Raw genomic sequence first — 20,310 nt, 5'->3', positions numbered from 1 at the left:
GCCAAATTTGGGTCCCAATGGTAGTTAGGTAATTTGGAGGTGCCTAGGGGCAAAAGACCAAGTTAGGCATTTCACATAGAATTGGATAGATATCCATTCTAAATGAACCATGGATTAATGTATTGTGAAGATATAGTGTACCCTAGTTCCAATTCAACACCCAGGGTCAATCCTAATGCCAAGTAATCCTATAGGGACTCTTCTTGAATTCTCTCATAATGATCTTACCTACTAAATGCTAGAGGTTAAGGTCAATATGTAGAATTTCAAGTTGAGTAAAAAGAAGAGTTTTGAATTTCTAATGGTGAAGGTACCTTTTCTAGTTTTCTAAGACTAGTCAATAGGAAAATCCTATGGCTAGACCTAGGCTACTGAAGAAGTTTCTAGACCTCAACCAAAAGTGAGGTCAACAATCAGGATTTTGAATTCTGAAAAGAAGATTAATAGAATTTAACCCTGTTTATTTTATTTCATTTATGAGCATTTAATGTCTGCACATCTTTTTATATTTATACACATCTTTTTTTTATATATTAATGTGCATTTAATGTTGGTTCCCTTTTTGAGCCTATAAATATGCCTGAATGTGGGGGTAGAGGTGGAGTCCTCAGCTGATTCAGGATTTCCCAGAAAAAGAAAATCGTCTAGAGTAGCGGCGAAGAGCTGCAGTGCAGAGTCACAATGCAAAATTGCGGTGCAGAGTTGCGGTAAAGAGTTGGGGTGAGAGTTGTGGTGAAGTGTTGTGGTGAGGCGTTGTGACGAAGAGGAAAATCGTCCTCGTCCCACGTAGCAGGCAAGCAACGTGATCTTCTTTCTAGTTGCGGCGAAGAGGAAAGTCATCTCCGTCTTGCGCAGCAGGCAAGCAATGAGATCTTCTTTCTCATTACGGAGAAGATGAAAGTTATCCCCGTTCTGTGTAGCAGGCAAGCAACGAGATCTTCTTTGTTGTTGTGACGAAGTGCAAAGTCGTTTTCGTTCTGCGTAGCAGGCAAGCAACGAGATCATCTTTTTTGTTAAGGCGAAGAGGAAAGTCGTCCCCATCTTGCTTAGCAGACAAGCAATAAGATCTTCTTTCTCGTTAAGATAAAGAGGAATGTTGTCCCCTTCCTGCGTAGCAGGAAAGCAACAAGCTCTTATTTCTTGTTGCGGTGAAGAGGAAAGTCATCCTCGTTCTGCGTAGTAGGCAAGCAAGGGGATCTTCTTTCTCGTTTATGTCGTATATTTCAGAGGAGACTCTCGTGCCACCCTTACACGTTCTAAAGGTGCTGAAGAAATATTATAGTTTTGCTATCATGCTTAGAGGATAAGATTTTCATGCTTATGTAGTGTGATATCGGGAGACCCCTTGACGATCATCAAAAGTACTGTTTTTTGGAGAGGCGATGTCAACTCTACTTGAAGATGAGCAGATTTGTTGTAGCTCTTGTATAAATATATGTTGATATTTGTAGCATTTTTAATAATTTGATATGACATTTGTAGATGATGATAATTTCCTTGCTTCTTCCACGGTTGTTGTGGCTTCTCAATCGTACGAAATACTTCTAAGGCTCGTAGCCTTCTGAGGTTTTACAGTGGAGACCCTTTTGGGCTTGTCTTCCAGCGACATGGTAGCTTCTTATCGGGTCTTGCCTTCTAGGCTTGATTTTCAGTTGCATGGTTGAAAGGAGAATCCATTCAGGATGTAAGATCAGTTCTGAGTTGTGTAAATGGAGATGTTCGACGATATTAACTCGTAATGAACAAAGTCATATGAAATCCACTTAGGATGGTTGAATTATCCTAGGTTGTTGGTCGAAGCTTTTGCTTGACGACCGGAACCTGTTATGGAAGAGGTTGAAGGAAATCTACAAAGGATTTTTAACCTATTCGAAGTTGTACGTCGAAGCCTTTGCTTGACAACTGTAGCCTGTAATGGAAAATGTCGATTCGAGTCCCCCGGGGATCAATTAATCCCAAAATGAGGTGTCAGAGATGCTCTGTGTTTCTCAAAACTGGGGTGTAGGTTGCAATGAACCATATGTTTTATTAGAAATATGATTGCAGTCATACTAAAGAAAAATGTCTGACAACATGACAGTTGTTGCTTTTGATTCTTTTGCCCGTCAACGAGGGTGTTTTTCTTGTAAAACAAGCTATCCATGGAGCCTTGAAGAGATCAACTTCTTGATTTGGTTGAAGAGGAACTCCAGTACGAAGATGGGCGCTGGGGAAGCGTTATTTTTGGTGAAGATTGCTCTCCATTCCATGAGCGATTCTCATAGACTTGTAATATGAATGAAATATGGGATGACATCCCCATCATAGTCATCGGGACGTTAACATGAATAATAAAATATCAATAATAGTTTACTCCCCCCCCCCCCCCCCCACTTTGTGTTTGAATTAGATGCGAGAAGACAACCCCACTACAGTTATGCCCGAGACGTTGACGTGAACGACCTTTCGAGATTACAGTGAAGAATTGCCCCACATTGAAGAATGCTTTGGAGGTAATTTTCAAGATGCAAAGAAGATTCCTTTGCCAATTGGATGATCTACATCATTGGGAGATGAAGTAGGGGCTTGGTGTCTTAGAGTTCAATACAATGTCGAACGGGACTTTGTTTCCCACAGACGGCCCCAAACTGATGCGTGCTAGAAAATTCGCAATGGCAGAGTAACGGACTATCTTCTTAGCGTTGTACGAAAGTTCAACACACACACACAATGAAAGATAAACAAGCGGTGATGAATCCAGAAGTTTTTACGTGGAAAACCCGTAAAGGAAAAACCACGGGGCCTGACCCAGTTGAGAAATCCACTATTGATTGTTGATTACAAGAATCCCTTGTCCCACATACGGGAAATGGTAACTATATTTTTTTGATTATAGAATTGATTGACAACATCTGGTTGGTGGTAATCGACTGTGGTTAGTGGTAGTCGATGACAGTTGTCAGAGGTCGACGAAGGTCGGCGGTGGTTGACGGCGGTCGACGGTGGTGCTGAGTTGCAACTTTTACTCAAGGCCTCGGACTCTCTCTAGACTTCAACCCCATTTCATGTGAGTTGTGGGGGTCTATTTATAGTGTTCTTGGTGCAATTAATGCAGGAATGTCAACTATTGTGATCGGACGGTCCAAAGAGTTTTCTCTAATCAGTCTACGTTTAATGGACATTCGAGTGCCTTAACAATGTCAGAATTGAGTGATTTTTTGCTCGTTGGATTCGTCTTGTTGAGCTGCTCGATTCGAGTATAAACTTAGAGTATAAACTTACCAGGTATAAACTTACCAGTGTCGACATCTGTTTGACATTCCAAATGTGTCCAGAAATTTTTTAAGGGTGATTTAATGATTTGATCTGAGTTTGATTTGACTAGTTTTCAAATCATTAGGTCCGTCTCATCGAACCGATCAGTTTGACTATAAGTTTGCTGAAATTAGAGTTCTGGATGACTTTTTATCAAGATTTAAATATTTATTGCTTAAAATATTGTCTTAAAATTTGTATTTTGCTTTGAGATTCATGTCAGATGACGAATGACATATCACAACACATTCCTGTTTTATCCCTCAAATGCCCTTTTCAGGTATTTGGGTTTTTTTTTTTGACTTTTTTGAAGAAATTAGTTATAAATAGTGTTTTTATTAGCTCCATTTTGGTAATATTCAAAGTTTTCATTGGATTCTTTGCTTGTGCTTTGCTTTGGTTCATGCTTATTGTTTTGCATTTTGATCTGCTTGTTTTAGGTTCTTGCTTGATGCGAGGCTTAGGTTTTAGATCTTCTTGCATTGCTTCTTAGCTTTACTGTCAAGTGTGTTTGATTGAAATCTGTTGTTCTTTTCTTCTTCTTATTTAAAAGAAAAAATGCTGATGGAAGGGATCAGGGAAGAAAGAAATGGTTATCTTATTTTGTGTACAATTTAAATCTAAATTTTGCCAAATATGATTTGGGTGATTTCACAGGAAAACATGTTATTTTTAATTTCACTATGTTCATTCTGTTTAAGGGTAATAACTTGGAAGCCACTGTTTGCTGGTTATTATATACATATATATTATATTTGGAATTGTTAACTGCTTAGAGCAAGGCCTAGTTGGGATCTTGCGGCAACTGAGCTATCTCGCAGAGACAGTGATACTCTACTAGTGCATATTATGCACTTTATCTTTCAATTTGACCCGTTTTACTTGTCTTAGGTCAGTATTTTTCAAATTTTTTATTATGGATGAAGCACAAATTAATCAAATTCGCATTGTTGCTCTCACTATTTACACATATTGTTAATTTAAATAAAAAATTTGCAAATAAGTTGTTTACAAAACGCACGAATCAAACAACTCAACAGTTTATCCAAAACAGGGGCAGATTGGTCATTTTTCTAGAATCAGCTGTTCTCAAAACGCACTAACCAAATAATCAGACAAATTATCCGAATCAGCTGCCCATCAACAGATTATCAAGATAAGCTGCTTATCAGCAGAAGCTGGATAAGCTGCAGCTGCCCTAAACAGACCCTTAGTTAAGCACAATCGCCTAAACAGACCCGGATAAGCTGCAGCTGCCCTAAACAGACCCTTAGTTAAGCACAATCGCCTAAACAGACCCTTAGTTAAGCACAATCGCCTCGAGTAGGTCCGGAACTTGCGCCACTGCCTCAAGATCTCCTTTGTCTCGCTCCCTCCAACTCGTCATGTCTCCTCTGAAGTCGTCACTGACTTGCCATGGTTAACGGAGTTAACAGAGTGCTGTATTAGTAAATAATGAAGTTTCAACGTGGAATTTGTAAATTCCATTATTTTATGTGCAATGGATGTAAATCCCACAAACTTAAATTATTTAATAGTTAATCAATTAAAAAATATATTTAACTAATATAAATAATAATTAATAAATGTTAATTGTATGATTAATAAGTAATAAATTTAATAATTTTAAATTATTAATTAAATAATGAATAATTAATTTTTAGTTAGTATAATTAAAAATAAAATTTAAAATTAATTAAATAAATTTTTTATCATAATAATAATAACTAATTAAATTTAATTATATTCTCTCATATAAATAAATATAATAAAGTTTAAATTCTCACATAAATTACCAAATAATTTCAACAAGATTTAACTGAATTTATTAGATTCTTTGTTGGATACTTTTTGAGATTTAGACTCTGTTTGCCGCAGCTGCAGCGTCTCAGTTTTTCAGCTGCAGCTGCATTGCCTCAGGAAGCTGTTGCGGGGAAGTTGGTTGTCTGTTTGTTGCAGTTGTCTGAAAGCAACTATGGAGCAACTGTTTCTGGAAAATTGACTGTTCTGCTCCTGTTTATTAAATTTGTTTCTAACAGAACTGTGACACACATTTTTTTAAATAATTTTGAAGCAGAAATTCAAAAAAATAATGAATTTATTTAAAGTTTAAAAATATGTTCAAAATAATGATGAATTTGTTGAAATTCATTATTAGCTCGAATGATATTCAAACGACAATGTTTTGACGATGGTGGACAAACAACAACAACCTAATGACGATTGTCAGGTGGTGGCGATCTGACACTGATGGAGAGATGGACGATCCAAAGATTGGACGACAAAAATGATTTGATGATGATTGACAGACAAAAATGCTTTAACCAACATTGGTGCATACAACTAGTAACATCACAAAAAATTTTGCATTTGGGGAGCTCCATCCCTCTATTGACTTGATTAACACTCTCAACTCTCTTAGAAGTATACTATAAAACAATTTTGCTTCAAGCTCCAATCATAACAAAAAGAAAATATAGTTTTCTTTAACCTCTTATTATGACTTTCTTAAAATATGTATAACTATTGGAAGTGCCTTGTTACCTTAAATCCCCAATTTAAACAAAAATGATTCACTTGCCTATCAAACCACAATCTGAACATCACCAATGAATCCTTCTCCATGATAGAACCAGTATGAAAAGAATCTAGAGGAGCAGGCCCCTGCAACTCTCAACTCATTTTTCTACGCAGATACTTACCTTGCCAATCCCTCCAGCTTCGGCTGCAAAAGCCCTTCACATTCTGCTGCGGAAGAGACATCGGTAATGATCCCGCAATCTTCGTTCTCATTCGGTCTCATTCTCCTCCACATCGGTAACGATCCCGCAATCTCATCTCTCGCTCTCATTCTCCTCCACTTTGCCGCAAGCTTCGTTCAACCTCCCAGGGAAGGAATCGCGAGGAGTGCGAGGGATTTGGCGCGAGCGACGAAGGGTAATGTGTAATAATCCATTGCTTGAACGCTGGCCACGGGGTTCCATCCGTGGCCCGCGTTCCGCCAAAGCGACTTCCAGAGGTGCTCGGTACGACTAACCAAATGTCTGAGATTTGTGGCCGCTCCCCGGGCCACGTGAAAAATCGTCGCTCCAAATAGACGCGTGCCCATTCCAAAATTTGCTAAATCCCCCAAACTTAAATCTAATCCGTTGTCATAGAAACTCTTAGAAATCAGATATCTGCACGAATCAGTGAGGCTGGTCGGAGCGAGCGGTGTTTGGTATTTTTTTGTTTTTTATTATCTTATTTATTTGTTTTGGAAGAGCAGGAGAAATCAATATTATTCTTCATTATAATTTAAAAAAAAAAAAAAAAACAAGAGGCAACTCAAGGAGGAGCCGTGTCTGACTCTCCTGCTGCTTAATAATGTTATTTTTTATCATTTTAAGAAATTTGTTATTACTCTCCCCAAGTCTCTCAAACATTTTTATTATTATATTGGTTATAATTTTCTTATTCATTGATTAAGAACAAATAGGTTTTATTTAATTTTTCTAATTTAACAAAAAAACACATTTTGATGCGGTTGAAACTTTAATTCATCTTAAGAGTTCAAACTAAGTTAGGGAAATTCACACAAATATCACCAACTTTTATGTATTTATATATCTAACTGCTAAACTATTATATTTATATTTATAACACCACTGTGTCGTAAATCACATATGAAAAATTTATTTTTTGTTTAAAAAATAATAATATAGATATTTTTGATAAGGCGTAAAAGATTATATTCGTTGGTATGGGTGTAAATATGAACGTTTAAATGAATAAAAAATATTTGGTTTGTATGTAAATACCCCTACTAGCCTTTAAACTTTGAAGTGTATATTTTTATTGAATAATTGCATATTTGATACCATATTAATTAAAATTACTTATTAATCAATTAAATTTATAAAATTAACTCAAATAAAACTAAATTAAAACAACCATCCATTTTTCCTTCCTCTCTGCCGAACCCCGCCCTACGCCCTCCACTGGTTTCGCTCAAAACCATCGCCTTGGTGAGCGAACCCTCGCGATACACTGGTAAGGCAACGGCGGGATCGCAGCGCACAGAGACTGAAACCCCCATCTTCTCCTTCCGCACTGCTCCTTACCCGAAACCATGGAGGCAGATGGAGGAAATTAACTTCATAACTTCTTTTTCGCGGGAATCGCCCGTCCCGAATTTACTAAATCCGCCGATTTACAGAATTTAGTAAATCCGTGGTTTACGGCCGAAATCAGTATAATCCGGATTTATGAAATTCGCAGCTTTATTTTGTCCAAACTGACCATCTGGCAGGATTTAGGTCAAATTCAGGTTAAATCCTGCTCTAAATCCTTTACCAGGCAGCCCCTTGCCATCATCATCTCAAATTTCCTCGTCCTTTTCTATACCTGTTGTGACCGACTACGAAACATCTCAAAATCTCACCGAGAATCAACTTTCCGCTGTCTATCTCAATATCTATACGCTACTCGCACAAACTGTGCCCTAGACATAAGTTTATCTCCATATTTGTCACCTTGTCATCTCCCTCACCTCCGCCCTTCTTGCTATAAACTTGTTGCCGTAGAGTACCTCGGAGAAAGATAAAGGCTGCCTTAGATCTCCAAAGCAGATGCGCTTCTGGTGCAGATTGTGCAGGATTCATTAATTGCGTTTCTTTCATCGTTGGCGGGTCTGTCCGCCACCTAATTTTCCTTGGGATACTGCAGGGCCGTCGTGATCCGCATTTTTCGGGTACAGGTAAGAGGTAACTATTTTTCCTCTTTGGTTTGTCCAAGTTTCTTTATGATCTGAACATATCAGCATTTTACTTAGAAAAAAAAAAGAAGAAGATAAATGTGCCCACTTTTTTTATCCGGATAGTAGATGAAGCAAAGTAGCTTGTCCTCAGAGAATTCTCACTCCTTGATTCTCATGGTGGCATGTTTTTGCTTCTCTGAAATAAAAGGATATTTTTTCCTTGCACTCGTTTTTGGTGCATTCAAGAAGAGTGAAAAATTGACTTTTGCTTTGGAACATTTCAAAAGAAAAAATGAAATACTTAAAGTTAGTAACTGAGGAATAAGATAAAAGGAAGAATTTGAGCATTGTTTTAGTTGTTTTGATACCTCAATGCTATGCGGTATAAAAGGATTGTTTAGTTGTTTAGTCTAGTCATCAGCTATAAATGTGATTTTATGCCTTGAAAAATCAGGAATACACTGTCATCCACATGTTGCACCTGCATGCTTGATTTTAAGCCTTGAAAAATAATATTTTATGGGAATATTGGATACGCAATATTTAGTTATGAATTTGAAATAAATGAAGGAAAGAATTGTCCTTACTATATTTTATACATATGCAAATGATCTACTCTGTATAACTTAACATATTGTTTAGGAACCTTAGATGTTAACAAATGATTGAGAGCTTCTATTATAATGCACAACTGCTTAATTATTTGTAATTTTAGTTTAGAAGCTATCAAGAAAGAAAGTCATAAAATCTGCGTCTCCCAAAAATGATAGGGGTGACGGATGCAATCACTTAAAGCCATGGAAAGATCCCCTTTGATCATTAGAAATGTGGTTCATTGAAATTTGTTATCTCTAAGATGGCAAAGATAATTTTTATTCCTGACACCAATAAAATAAAAGAAAGGGGTTTTACATGTGTAGCACCCGAAACACTCATATTTACGTATCTCACACCCAAGATATTTAATTTATGAATGTCACACCCTCCATGAATGCCTTCGTCATACACTGGTGGTAGAGAAGAGCTTTGGAGCAAGGTAGAGGGAAATGATCAGCAGTGGGTCTATGTTTGCTGGGTTCGAATGACAAAAAGGCGAGGTGAGCTGTAGATGGTTGTGTGTGGGGGCTTCTTTTGCTGGATGTTGCCGATAGGAAGTTGAGAGGTGGGCTGCTGTGAGGATTTTACTAGATAAGGATGCAACAAGTTGGAGGTGCTATCGGTGGAGATGTTGGCGACAGTGAGGCAAAGGAGTAATTGAGGACTGATACTTGCTCAATTGGTTGGGTTTTTTCAAGGAGTTGGGATGGCTCGTTCAGAAGAAAAAGGGGAGAGGGTTGGCGAGAAGGCTATAGATGAGAAAATTGAAGTTGTCAGAAAAGATGCCGCGGTAGAAGGATTTGTTGCAGTGAGGGAAATGCGAGGATGAAAGGAGGTATTCAGGTTCGGTATAGGCTTCTTGCGAGTTGGAGGAGACGCGTGAGGTTGGCTGCGTAGTTTGAGTTGAGGGTGGGTGGCTAGTCGGCGGGAGGCGAATATGCGGTTAGTGTTTAGCTTTCGCAGGCTTTAGGCACTAAAATTTCACACTGTACTTGAACAACAGAGAGCTTTTCCGCAACTTCTGGGTGAGTGGGAGAGAAGATTGTAAGTTGGAGCTTTAGATGACGAGGGATGGAGCTTGAGGATTTTGAGGTGGTGGGTTGACGATGGACAGAGGTTCAAGCAGGTGAAGCTAACATAGATGTTAACGGATGGTGTGGGATTTCTAAATTAAAGTTTTCGGGTGTGAGATACATAAACATGAATGTTTAACATGCTACATATGTAAGAACCCCCCAAAAAAATGATAGGATTGCTTTCAATTAAGGGATGGGAGGCGCATTCGACGGAAATAATTCTTAATGATGACCAATATTGTACATTGGTTGATTGCAGTGATAATTTGAATAATGTTATGGAAAATAACAAAAACCAATGGGCCACGGTGATAATCCATTATAGATATTTTATTTGATATTGGTAACTCTATAGTATATTTTAAATATATTTTTAACATTGGATACTTGTTAAGTAAGCTAGGAGGAAAAAGTAATCCTTAGGTTCTACCTTGTGTTTCCATATTGGTAGGTCCCTTTATCTTAATTTGAAATGTGTGATTATTACTATTTATGATATCAACCCATGTGTTAATAACTTGATCTTCACTATAAGCAATTGGTTGGTTGAAATTAACACCATTCAATTTGAATGCCATAGTGCCAGTACTTATCATTTTTTTTTTTGTGGCAAAAAGCAAGCATGTCACTGTTATTGGTTAGTAGCCTTACCTTTTTCCTTCTCATGTGGATTTTGTATTTCTAGCTATCACTTTGGCAATTTTGCATGTTTCTTTAGTTTTAGCTTCTATACTTTTTTTAAATCCTTCTAACCATTTAGATACAATGACTGAAAAACAAACCCATCTAACCCTATTCTTTATAAAATTTTGAGAAGCTATTTTTTTAGTACTTTTCTTGACCTGTGTTAACCTTCTGTTGAGTGCATATGGACAGATGAATCTATTTTTTGTTTGATGAAAGAATGCTAAGGTAGATAAGCCCTTGCATTTAAAAGCTCGAGTTTTGAACTTTTAGAACAAAACTTTGCGGAGAATGAATATTTTCCAATTTAGTAATAGCAGGGGTTCTTATAGGGATGTTGGAGTAGTTGTCAATTTGGGTAGCACTTTTCCTTGTTTCATTCGTTTAGCTTTTATATCTTTAGTCCTTTGGCTCATATTTGATGGTAGGAGACAGCCTTCTATTTCTACGTTTGCTGTTGTATATATCTTGTTATTAATGGTATCACAAGGGAGCAGGGACTTGTGGGTTTCAGATCTCATTCATCGGAGCTAAAGTTTTTCTCAACACTCTTCATATTTGATTGAAAGATCTGATCTAACTTCTTCTATGAGGTTCCAGGTTTTCTAACAGAAAGGAAATTGATTATTCTTTTGCATTTATGTTTCATCTTTTATCAACATTGATAAAATCGTTTCACTTGAAACACCACGCAAGATCTTTATCTGTTTGGCAATGTTACTAATGAATTCTCTTATGTTTGGCAATGAAAAATTTAACAATTGTCCGCATGGTGAAAGGAGGGCTGCCGATCAAATGACGAAGGAGAAAGGAATAAATTGATAAGATTCGTTTCTTTGGCAGTTGTGAGTGCTCTTTGTAGGAGCGAGAAGGCCCTTGGCTAGCAAGAGGCTTGGCTGTTGTCCGGGATCTAACAGAGCAGTAGAGGCTTGTGATGTCGGTTTATTTGTCCACAATAGATGTCAAAGTTTAGGGGATAGAATTTGATTATTCTGTCGTTAACCAAAAATAGAAAGAAACGAGAGGGGAATGTTGTACAGGTATAGGACTTGGAGGATTAGCAGGAGATAGGCATCAATGATGCCCTTACACTTGGACCATTAAATTGAAGGTGACAAGGTTGAGGGAAAATTTGTGATACTTTTGTGGCTGAAAGGAGGCAATGGTGGTCATGGTTGCACAACTATGTTTGTTCACGACGGGAGAGCAAGACATGTGAAATGACAGGTGGAAGTAAACCAGGATGTTTGGGCTTGTTTTGCTACTAGGATGGTCTATGAGAGGATTCATGGTAGTTATGAAATAAGAGATATAAATGCAAAAGAAGTCATATATGCTTTTGTAGTAACTTTTGATAATGAAATAGCGACTGCATATTTTAAGAAAGGAGAAGATTAGGCCTGCTTACCACAATCAACAAATTACGCAAAATCATATCGTACACACATTAAAGTATGGAGCTAGAAGTATTATATTAACATCATAACCTATTGAAAAATTTAGAAGTAACATATTAATCATGACATAAAAGTAACAAATATCAAATAATATATTAACTCCTTAACATTAAATCATGAATTAAGTAGTGATATAGAGAACATATTAAGATAAAATATCAAAGTAAGAATTAATAATATAATAATTCAAGATAAGTTTAACAGGAGAGTTCACTCTCTCTCTTTTATTGTCCAACATTGAAGTAAAAAATATAACATGAAACCTACAATGAAGATTATAGTTTCTAAAATTTAAAGTCCTTTACACTCACGTCACTCAATGAGTCTTTATTGGAAGCATCATATAATGAACAGTTTTTTTTTTCTTGCCTCGTTCTTATTGTGTTAATATTCTTTCAATTTTTCTTATCTTTAATCTCAATCATCTTTTTTTTTAATCATTAATAATTAATAAGATAATTAAAATTTGAAATGATGACAATGTTGATTACTTAATTTTTTTTCGTTGATATCTTTTCTTTTTATTTTTTTTTGGCTTTTGTTATACATACTTTTCTTGCTTAGAAAAATCAAAATTCAGATCTTGTTGCAAATTTATTACAAGTCATTCATCATATGATTGTATGCATTAGAAACCAAGGGATTTTATTCATCCATGAAAGCCTTTTTTTTAGATGTCTAATAATTTTTGTTTTGTATTATGTAAACCAATGAGTTTTTCCATAAGGCAGGCAAGCGATTTATTCTTTTATTATGAATTTGATTGTATGTACTTCAATTTTGTTCACAAATAAATTTCAAATTTATAATATTTTAATGGCAAATCATTGTATCTTTGGAGTGTTATCACAAATTTTCTTATCAAATAAAAAGTCACAAATAATTATGGATGAACTTACTAATCTTCTTTGCTTTGCTTAAGATATTCTTGTGTTGAGACAAGTCTCTAAGTTTTTTAAGAATTAAATATATGCAATTTGCCACTCATGGTATCCAATACATACATATTCTCTTCTTCATCAGCTTATTCCAACTACTTTATAAGCATTTGTATTATTTGTAACAACTTGTATTACTAGATACTCTCTAATCTTCTCTATGTTTCCATGAAGAAGTTTGAATATGTACTCCTAGTCCTTCATCTAATTTGTTGCTTCAACAATTCTTAAGAAAAGAGCAGTGTAGGGGCTATTAATCAAAATATTGATCAAGTTTTCTTGATATTAGACCAAACACAGCTTTTTAATCTTCTAAATGCTCTTTTCACTGCTATCCATTTTTTTCTTAGGTCAACATAGATGGTGGATTCAGGCGTTAATCATAGGAACCTATAGAATGGACCATGTTGAAGTGATGAGAGGTTGACATATTAAATGGAATAATGCTTTTATAAAAGAATTTTCTAATATTCATATACACACACCTACGAGCATCTCTAGCTTTTTCATTTAGTCGTATTGATTTATAGGCCCTCTTACACTTTTTTTTAACATTTTATGATAAAGAAGTAGAAAAATCTTTGCCACTAGGCTGACTACCATAATAGGATTTGACATCAATTTTGTCATCGAACTATTGCTGTGCTAAATACTTTGTTGCTGTTTCCTTGCTTATATATGCATTGATATTCTCTTTCACCTCCTTGGGCACTTAAAATATTTTTCTGAGAGCTAGAAATGTGTTCTTCATTCATGTAACACCTTCTTTAACAACCTTTTCATAATAGTTGCACTTTAGATAAGCATGTTTTTCAATTCTTTCAAATTTCAACTTTCACACCATGCCTCAATATCTGGTTTTCTCTTTGCTTGTTGTGCTTTTATCCTTACCTCTTACAATTTTAGAAAACACTAAAGTAATTTAGCCAAAAAAATATTTGAACAAACAAATGATTACACCCTTGAAGAAACATTAAATAAACAAAGAAAAAAAACATGCTTAGGAATGAAAATTTGTTTTTACAGTCACTAACAATGAGATATGTGGTAGAGGAATAGTAGGAGATGTGTCCCTTAGTGAGCGAGAAGACTTGGCAGGGATGAAATGGTGGCAAGGTTATTTTAGTAGACTACGATGTGAGTGCCGGGAGTAGAAGGGTTAGGGCCGTTTGGGGCAACTTGTTAGTGCGGTCGGCGTTTTGAAAACACCGACCAAGTGTTTGTTTCGCGCGTATGAATCGCGGTTGGAAATCGCTCGACGCCCATCCTTCATTATTCGTGGTCGCGCTTCAGACCCTACTTTCCGCGTTTCGTTCGAGCTTATTACCCTCCAGCCCTTCTCATCTCCCGATCTCTCGTCTCTGATCCCGTCCCAATCTTCGCCCTTCTCCTCTCGATCTCTCTATGATCTGGTTCCTTGTTGTCACCGATCTCCTCTGCCCTTCTCATCTCCCGATATCCTCGTCCGTGCTCTGGTTCGGACTCGTCCCCAACTCTCCTTGATCTCCCTGTAAGTTCTCCCTCGTTTTCCGTCACTCGCACCTTATGTTGGTGCTTCGACTCTCTGATAATAGTAATGTCTTCAAATTTTTTGCACCTGTGTTGTCTCTATCGGCTTTGGTGATGCATTGTTGTTGTGGGCTGATTTGTTAGCATAGAAAAGATTTTGATCCATGTACTCTTTGATGCACCTGTGTTGCCTCTAATGCCGAAATTTTCGAGTTCATGGTAAGCTCTATTTAGCACCTAGATGTTGAAGGCACATGTTTGGAATGTCATGGAAAGGAACCTTGTGCTTTCTTTATTTGTTAATTTTCTGAAGCATGGGATTGATCCATGTGCCGTCCCTTGGTGAATTATCTTATAGCTTCTCTATTATAATTTGTTAACTTTTTTGCATCGTTGGGGTTGGCAATAGTTATGGATAAGCCATTTCGGCAAATGGTTATACCAAAATTTTTAAGTTCAGCATGCCTCAAGTTCTTAACTATGATTAGAGAGTGAGCAAGCCTATTGATAATTCAGCAATATTACATGCAAGATTTCAATCATACACACTTTCTTTCATACCATTTGTATGATTTGAAAAAAAATGTTTGATTTACATAAATGATTTGGTGAGCAGGCTTAGTGGAAAGGCTGTTGGCTACTAGTCATGCTACGGCGTGCATAATATACATGGGTAGGATGGCATGGTTGGGAAGTTTGGTGAATTCAATAGTGTTGGTTTTTGGTTTTTGTGATGTGCTTGCTTGGAATGGTTTGATGAATTATGTTGTGGGCACTTTTCGGTTTTGGTAAATAGCATGAACATGTTGATATGTTCTACGATTCACCATAATAAGAAGCAAACTTTTGGTTTTATTCATGTAAAATACTTTGGAATTGGGTGGCATGTATGGCATGTATGGAAATGTCCCTTCTCATTATATTATGGAACTCTACTTCCTTAAAAACTTGGAAATGTCCCTTCTCATTATACTATTGTTCTTGCAAAATACTAAGGCTGTTTTCAGGTTTACAAGCAAGAAAATTTAATTCAAATCAGCTATTGTTAAAATACTTGGTCACCAAATGAAGGAATGCTATGTATTCATGGTTATGAAATGTAGCAATGCACATACTATGCTACAGTGGATACAGTTGTATAGAAAATTGATGTTTGCACAATGTCACAACATCTCATTCGGAAAATGGTTTTTTTTAGGCATCACATACATATATCCAATTAGGTGTGAATACAGAGGAATTGAAGTGTTGACTTCTAATATTTGAAACATTGTAATGAGTTCTTTTTATGGAAAATTGATGTTTGGTTCATTGCAAGCCTTGTGTTTTTTTCGAGCTCTTTTTTGGAGCTGAACTCCCTTTTATTTTTATTGCTTATACAGTTTAAAATTCCCATGAGCTATGAAATTGGAATGAATAGTTGCTTTATGTGGAATTGGAATGAATATTTTCTACAGGTTTACAATGCTTATGCAGTATTAAGACTTTTGCAACATTGGACCATAGGCTGATGTATGGATTCACGAGTAAAAAGTTATCATACTTTCATTTTATGAGTTCTTTGATGTAGCATGAAATTTTAACCTTCTATCTAATAAGTGCAAATTTGTCATTCATCTAATCTAAACATAATGAATATTTGTTTTTTGTATTGCGTTCGGGAGTAATGAACAAAAAATGAGGTTTTTTCCTATTAAGCCATGAAGGTATTTACAAGTTTATGAAGAGTTATCTTGATGTCATGCTAATCTTGGTTAAAAATCTTGTAATGGGAATATGTGTGGTAGATTACTATTCACGTGGAAGCTTCGATTGCCATTGGATTACTGCTTTCCATTCTTTAACAATTATCTTATGCTAATATTGAGGATAAATTTATGGAGCAGCTTGGATTGCCATTGGATTACTGCTTGTAACGACAAATTCCATTCTTTAACAGTTTTAATTTTTTTGATATGAAGCTGAAGCCCTAGGTATTATTGATCAAACACCAAGCCTATATTGTGCATATCTTTATGCTATTTCGTTTGATGCTTGGCTTGCAAAAAGATGCTTTCTTTCACATGCTAGTTAAAGTTTTTCCTTACGATTCTTGAAGTGTGGAATTAATACGATGATATCTCCATATGCTTAGGATCTTCATCACTATGGTTTGAAAGATGTTTTACCGTTGGAGGTCATCTCCCTTACAGCGACTTCAGTTTTTTTTAGCAGTACTTTTTTTTTGCTTATTTAATGGAGCCCCTCATTGTTGTCCTTTATCCTCTCTTTTCTGATTATTGGTTTGTATAACAATTTTTTTCATTCTCATAATATATTAGTCCAAAATGTAGAGTTTGTTACGTGCTTTAAGTTATTTTTTTAACTGTCGTGTTCTTCAATTAGTACACACACGACTAAAACAACTGAAGGGGATCCATCTGTAATGTGGGATAAAAAGGTAATGTACATTTTTTGCAATATTTGTATTAAAGAAATTGAGATCGTAAATAGACCAACCACATATTTTAAGAGGTATAAAGAATTGACAGGAATAAATTACGACAGATTAAAATTAAAAAAAACAAATGAGATCAATTGAAGAAGTGGAAAATTTGGAAGGAGCTGAAACGTGGATCCACCGGGTTGGGTTGGGTTGGGATCCCATTAAGCGAGCAATCGATGCTCTAGATGAATGACGGGTTGAGAAATTAGAGGTAATAATTATACTCTTATTTGGTTTATTCTCATAATTTTTATTTTAACTAATAAGCTCTCTAAACTACCTCCCCTAAAATGCTACAAGCAATGCCGACAGCAAAAAAAATTTAAACTGTGGGGAATTGAGCCAAAGTTCGAAGATAAACTGGACATAATTTTTAAAGGGGTAGTCGCGATGGGAAAACATGCATTCAACCCAAGTGAGTTTGGGTTTGCTGGCGTACCAGATGACTTGCCACATGAACAAGTTGCAGCTGACGAAGAAGAAGATGGAGGAGTCAAACACCTTTTCAAAGAGACCCAGGCTTTGTAGGAGGAGCAAATATAAGAACATTTTCATGGAAAGCTCATTCGATAAACTGATTGATGTTTTTGCAGCTCCACCACCTTCTGCTCCTTCTGACAGCACCACATAGCTGTATTGGGGCTTTGAATGCTCTTCCAGAAATAGTTGCCGATACACGCTTTCATGCAAAATGTGTAAAAAAACTTGAGAATCCTACCCGTACGTAAATATTCTTGGCGCTGCGACTTGAACTGTGCATTGAATATTTACTTGTTTTAGTGGAAGAATGAGTCTTTGTATATGTCACTAGTTTTTATTTTTGGTATTTACTTTTCGATGATATTATTTATTCTCCAGAACAATATATGTAATTCCTTTTTGATGCTTTGTATTCCTTGATATTTTTAATATTTCATTTTGCTGCTACTATTTCTCCACAATTTATTTCATCCTAATACCTTTCTCCTTTAGGATTAATCCACAACAAGATTGCCATATAGGAATGACATGGGCTGTAACCATTGCGATATTGTTGTTGGAATACTACCGCTCCAGCACTGGTCAAATACCGCGTATGATGTCCTCCTTTGTTGGGGATAAATAGGTGGGTAAGATGTTTTCTGGACATCCGATAAGGTTCAACAACATTTTCGAATGAGTGCACCTATTTTTTTGGATCTCCTTCACGAGTTGTCTTAACCACGATCTCTGATTCACCTTAAAATTATTTATTTTTAGTGCATATTTCATGTTCATTATATGCATATTTTTAGTGATATTGCACTTTAAAGAAAAATATTTTACATGTTTTTGGTTTTAGGTACATGAAATGAATATTTGGAAAAAAGGAAAGAAAAATGAACAAAAGTTGTGTAAAATGGTATGGCTCCATAGCGTCGTCCCCTAACGCTATAGCGTCATAGACGCGGGCAACGTGTGCTATAGCGCCAATAACTACCCTTCTAGAAGATCCATTGAATTTGGTTGAATTTTGAAGGGGTGTTTGAAGCAACCCTTGGTTATTTTAAGAAATCTATTAATATGGACGAAAATTGGATGAAATAGAGGGCTTTTTGGTAACATTTGAAGTCCCACTTTAGTGTTTAAGTGCATGTTTTAGTGTCTTTTGTGTTGTAATAGTAAGATTTTAGAGATTTCTTCAAGGAGATTCCAGAATTTGTGTTGTGGAGAAGACATAAGGTACTTTGTATTTGTGTTTAAGTTTTTGTTTCTAAGACTTGAATTTCAATACAAATTTGGTGTTTTTGTTTTATTCTCCATGAATTCTGAGTTGTTCATTCTTTTCTCCTTGCTCTTGGGAATTAATCTTGTGGGATGAGAATGATTTAAAGTTTCTATTCACTTTTAAAAAGTTGTGATGACATTTTCAGTGATTCTTCGTTGATTTTACAAATTAGTCACTTCTGAGGTTCAAATTTGTTAAAAAACAAAGATCCGGAAGGGCTATGATTTCACCTAACTAGTGAGTGTCACATTTCATTCTGGCAGAGCTGTTGCGATCACCTTAGAGAGTGTAAATAGATAGAGAGATAAGTTTTTGATGGGCGTATAATTGATGTTTCTAGGGTGACACTAGATTTTTTTTCTAATTCGGTTTAGAGTTTGGATCGTAAGGGTCCCTAGTAGGTCTTATAGAGACAACACAGTGGATAACTGGAGGTGAGAGGCCAGAATCTATTTATCACTACTGTACAAGCTGATGAAAAACTCTATCATCATATTTTTACTCGTTCAAATCCTACATAGATTATTATCTCATAACAAAGGGGAAAGATCTTTACATATTATTCAAGCTCGTTAGAATTACTTTTATTACGATGTTAGTTATAGTTGTTTTTATCTGCTTTAATTTAGTCTTAACTATTGCTATAATTTCATTTTCATTTAAATATGCAATTTAGATGGAATTTGCATTTGAGTTTAATAAGCCAATTTAAATAGTTCAACTATCCTCGTGGGATCGATATTGAGGTTTTTAAGGAAAATCTTATATTACTTGAAACGATCATATACTTGCGTAGTACCTCTGATTTGAAGTATTATTATTTGTTTTTTATATTATTACATTTATTCACATTGGCCACTGAATATAAATTGGGTCAAGATTTTGATAATATTTCGGAGATTAAAAATACAAGTAATTGTGGGTCGGGTCAACCTCCAAGGTTCTTTTAGAACGACAACTATGGAGGTGTTGACAATAACATTATATATTCTCTCACAGAACGAATCAGTTAGAGGAGCTATGAAATGATTTCATCATTTCTCAGAAACAATTAACCGATATTTCTCCAATGGTGAACAAGTACTTGTGAGCTTAGCGTCGCAAATCATTAAGCCAAAGGATCCATCGTTCGCTACTACTCCTGAACAAATTGCTAATGATACTCGTTACATGTCATATTTTAAGGTAAGTTTTCTTAGTGTGTTAAGTTAACTTTAGAATGTAATGAGTTTCTAACAATGAAAAATAGAATTGCATTAATGCAATCGACGGTACGCACTAGGATGCCCGACTACTTAGCCTCGAAAAGGTCGCGTACATTGGTCGGAGTGGTTCAACTATCTAAAATATCATAACAGTATGTGAATTCAACACGCGCTTCACATTTGTAATGACGGGATAGAGAGTGCACATGATAGTTGTCTTTTTTCTATGCAATTAGGAATAGAACGCAGTGTTTCTCCCACCCGCCTCAGGTTTGTTTAGCCATGTAAACATATTACTTATATGTATTATTTGTCATTAATGATATCTTTTCTAACAGTAAATTATTATTTGGTTGATGCCGAATATCCGATGTTAAGGGGCTACCTGAAGCCCTATCTGAACACCAGATACTATATTCCTGATTTTGAGAGAACAAGTGATACAATCCATGGTAGAAAAGAAATGTTTAACAAACGTCACTCCTTACGCAGAGTAATTGAAAGAACATTTGGGGTTTAGAAGAAAAAATTTGTCATCCTACGGGATATGTCGTCGTACCCATTTTCCAAACAGGTACAT

The 20,310-nt window shown here is 35.9% G+C and overlaps 1 protein-coding gene across 2 annotated transcripts in view; it reads left to right on the top strand.

Moving 5' to 3' along the window:
- The first annotated feature begins 7,236 nt into the window (after nt 1–7,236).
- The window catches only part of LOC110028505 (protein RMD5 homolog A-like), a 28,618-nt gene continuing 15,544 nt past the window's right edge, over nt 7,237–20,310 (top strand). The window contains exon 1 of one of the 2 annotated variants that reach the window (XM_020730392.1): nt 7,237–8,032. The gene's annotated coding sequence lies outside the window, so the exon portion shown is untranslated. Of the gene's footprint in view, nt 8,040–20,310 lie in introns of both variants that reach the window. The other variant, XM_020730384.1, reaches the window with a different exon arrangement.

The sequence above is a fragment of the Phalaenopsis equestris genome, unplaced genomic scaffold, assembly GCF_001263595.1.
Source record: "Phalaenopsis equestris unplaced genomic scaffold, ASM126359v1 Scaffold000002, whole genome shotgun sequence".
In the NCBI taxonomy this organism is placed as follows: Eukaryota; Viridiplantae; Streptophyta; class Magnoliopsida; order Asparagales; family Orchidaceae; genus Phalaenopsis; species Phalaenopsis equestris.
The sequence above is the reverse complement of the archived record's forward strand: the minus strand, read 5'-3'. Positions and strand labels throughout refer to the sequence as shown.